Source organism: Schistocerca serialis, unplaced genomic scaffold (genome assembly GCF_023864345.2).
Source record: "Schistocerca serialis cubense isolate TAMUIC-IGC-003099 unplaced genomic scaffold, iqSchSeri2.2 HiC_scaffold_1393, whole genome shotgun sequence".
Taxonomy (NCBI): Eukaryota; Metazoa; Arthropoda; class Insecta; order Orthoptera; family Acrididae; genus Schistocerca; species Schistocerca serialis.
Window position 1 is genome coordinate 8,317,077 of NW_026047617.1, and position 4,225 is coordinate 8,321,301.

Consider the following 4,225-nt stretch of genomic DNA (forward strand, 5'->3'; position numbering starts at 1 on the left):
AGGAATGGTTCAAAACATAGACAGTAAGAAGAGCCAGTCTTCTTGTACTTGAGTCGGCATTGTGCCTTTTGTATTTAATTGCGATGAATTTTCTGTGTTTGATCATCAATAAGAAGGTCAGAGGGATACAGTAAACCTGAAGTGAAGCATCGGAATCTATTACTAGTGTCACAGGAAAGGTTCAAATCATAGACAGTAAGAAGAGTCAGTTTTCTTGTACTTAAGTCGGCATTGTGCCTTATGTACTTAATTCCGTTGCAATTTCTGTGTTTCATCGTCAATAAGACGGTCAGCTGGATACAGTAAACCTGAAGTGAAGCATCGGAATCTATAACTAGTGTCACAGGAATGGTTCAAAACATTAGCAGTAAGTAGAGTCAGTCTTCTTGTACTTTAGTCGGCATTGTACCTTTTGTATTTAAATCCGATGCAATTTATGTGCTTCATCGTCAATGAGAAGGTCAGATGGATACAGTAAACCTGAAGTGAAGCATCGGAATCTATAACTAGTGTCACAGGAATGGTTCAAAACATAGACAGTAAGAAGAGTCAGTGTTCTTGTACTGAAGTCGGCATTGTGCCTTTTGTATTTAATTAAGATGGAATTTCTGTGTTTCAACGTCAACAATAAGGTCAGAGGGATACAGTAAACCTGAAATGAAGCATCGGAATCTATAACTAGTGTGATGGGAATGGTTCAAAACATAGACAGTAAGAAGAGTCACTCTTCTTGTACTTAAGTCGGCATTGTGCATTTTGTATTTCATTAAGATGCAATTTCTTTGTTTCATCGTCAATAAGAAGGTGAAAGTGATACAGTAAACCTGAAGTGAAGCATTGGAATCTATAACTAGTGTCACAGGAATGGTTCAGAACATAGACAGTAAGAAGAGTCAGTCTTCTTGTACTTAAGTCAGCAATGTGCCTTTTGTATATAATTCCGATGCAATTTCTGTGTTTCATCGTCAATAAGAAGCTCAGAGGGATACAGTAAACCTGAAGTGAAGCATCGGAATCTATAACTAGTATCACAGGAATGGTTCAAAACATAGACAGTAAGAAGAGTCAGTTTTCTTGTACTTAAGTCGGCATTGTGCCTTTTGTATTTAATTCCGATGCAATTTCTGTGTTTCATCGTCAATAAGAAGGTCAGAGGGATACAGTAAACCTGAAGTGAAGCATCGGAATCTATAACTAGTGTCACAGGAATAGTTCAAAACATAGACAGTAAGGAGAGTCAGACTTTTTGTACTTAAGTCGGCATTGTGCCTTTTGTATTTAATTCCGATGCAATTTCTGTGTTTCATCGTCAATACGATGGTCAGAGGGAAACAGTAAACCTGAAGTCAAGCATCGGAATCTATAACTAGTGTCACAGGAATGGTTCAAACATAGACAGTAAGAAGGGTCAGTCTTCTTGTACTTAAGACGGCATTGTGCCTTTTGTATTTAATTCCGATGCAGTGTCTGTGTTACATCGTCAATCAGAAGGTCAGAGGGATACAATAAAACTGAAGTGAAGCATCGGAATCTATAACTAGTGTCAGAGGAATGGTTCAATACATAGACAGTAAGAAGAGTCAGTCTTCTCGTACTTGAGTCGGCATTGTGCCTTTTGTATTTAATTCCAAAGCAAATTCTGTGTTTCATCGTCAATAAGAAGGTCAGAGGGATACTGTAAACCTGAAGTGAATCATCGGAATCTATAACTAGTGTCACAGGAATGGTTCAAAACATAGACAGTAAGAAGAGTCAGTTTTCTTGTACTTAAGTCAGCATTGTGCCCTTTGTATTTCAATCCGATGCAATTTCTGTGTTTCATCGTCAATAAGAAGGTCAGATGGATATAGTAAACCTAAAGTGAAGCATCGGAATCTATAACTAGTGTCACAGGAATGGTTCCAAACTTAGAGAGTAAGAAGAGTCAGTCTTTTTGTACTTAAGTCGGCATTGTGCCTTTTATATTTAATTCCGATGCAATTTCTGTGTTTCATGGTCAATAAGACGATCAGAGGGATACAGTAAACCTGAAGTCAAGCATCGGAATCTATAACTAGTGTCACAGGAATGGTTCAAAATATAGACGGTAAAAGAGCCTGTCCTCTTGTACTTGAGTCGGCATTGTGCCTTTTGTATTTAATTCTGATGCAATTTCTGTGTTTCATCGTCAATAAGAAGCTCAGAGAGATACAGTAAACCTGAAGTGAAGCATTGGAATCTATAACTAGTGTCACAGGAATGGTTCAAAACATAGACAGTAAGACTAATCAGTTTTCTTGTACTTAAGTCGGCATTGTGCCATTTGTATTTAGTTCCGATCCAATTTCTGTGTTTCATCGTCAATAAGAAGGTCAGAGGGATACAGTAAACCTGAAGTGAAGCATCGGAATCTATAACTAGTGTCACAGGAAAGGTTCAAAACATAGACAGTAAGAAGAGTCAGTCTTTTTGTACTTAAGTCGGCATTGTGCCTTTTGTATTTAATTGCGATGAATTTTCTGTGTTTGATCGTCAATATGAAGGTCAGAGGGATACAGTAAACCTGAAGTGAAGCATCGGAATCTAGTACTAGTGTCATAGGAATGGTTCAAATCATAGACAGTAAGAAGAGTCAGTTTTCTTGTACTTAAGTCGGTATTGTGCCCTTTGTATTTCATACCGATGCAATTTCTGTGTTTCATCGTGAATAAGAAGGTCAGAGGGATACAGTAAACCTGAAGTGAAGCATCGGAATCTATAACTAGTGGCACAGGAAAGGTTCTAACAATTGACAGTTAGAAGAGTCAGTGTTCTTGTACTGAAGTCGGCATTGTGCCTTTTGTATTTAATTAAGATGCAATTTCTGTGTTTCATCGTTAATAAGACGGTCAGAGGGATACAGTAAACCTGAAGTGAAGCATCGGAATCTATAACTAGTGTCACAGGAATGGTTCAAAACATAGTAAGAAGAGTCATTCTTCTTGTACTTAAGTTGACAATGTGCCTTTTGTATTTAATTCCGATGCAATTTCTGTGCTTCATAGTCAATAAGAAGGTCAGCTGGTTACAGTAAACCTGAAGTGAAGCATCGGAATCTATAACCAGTGTCACAGGAGTGGTTCAAAACACAGACAGTAAGAAGAGGCAGTCTTCTTGTACTTGAGTCGGCATTGTGCCATTTGTATTTAATTTCGATGAATTTTCTGTGTTTGACCGTCAATAAGAAGGTCAGAGGGATACAGTAAAACTGAAGTGAAACATCGGGATCTATTACTAGTGTCACAGGAATGGTTCAAAACATAGACAGTAGGAAGAGTCAGTTTTTTTGTACTTAAGTCGGCATTGTGCCTTATGTATTTAATTCCGATGCAATTTCTGTGTTTCGTCGTCAATAAGAAGGTCAGCTGGATACAGTAAACCTGAAGTGAAGCATCGGAATCTATAACTAGTGTCACAGGAATGGTTCAAAACATTAACAATAAGTAGAGTCAGTCTTCTTGTACTTTAGTCGGCATTGTGCCCTCTGTATTTAATTCCGATGCAATTTATGTGCTTCATCGTCAATAAGAAGGTCAGCTGGATACAGTAAACCTGAAGTGAAGCATCGGAATCTATAACTAGTGTCACAGGAATGGTTCAAAACATAGACAGTAAGAAGAGCCAGTCTTCTTGTACTTAAGTCGGCATTGTGCCTTTTGTATTTAATTGCGATGAGTTTTCTGTGCTTGATCGTCAATAGGAAGGTCAGAGGGATACAGTAAACCTGAAGTGAAGCATCGGAATCTATAAGTGGTGTCACAGGAATGGCTCAAACCATAGACAGTAAGAAGATTCCGTGTTCTTGTGCTGAAGTCGGCATTGTGCCTTTTGTATTTAATTAAGATGCCATTTCTGTGTTTCAACGTCAACAATAAGGTCAGAGGGATACAGTAAACCTGAAGTGAAGCATCGGAATCTATAACTACTGTCACAGGAATGGTTCAAAACATAGACAGTAAGAAGAGTCACTCTTCTTGTACTTAATTCGGCATTGTGCCTTTTGTATTTAATTAAGAAGCAATTTCTGTGTTTTATCGTCAATAAGAAGGTGAAAGGGATACAGTAAACCTGAAGTGAAGCATCGCAATCTATAACTAGTGTCACAGGAATGGTTCAAAACATAGACAATAGGAAGAGTCAGTCTTCTTGTACTTAAGTCAGCAATGTGCCTTTTGTATATAATTCCGATGCAATTTCTGTGTTTCAT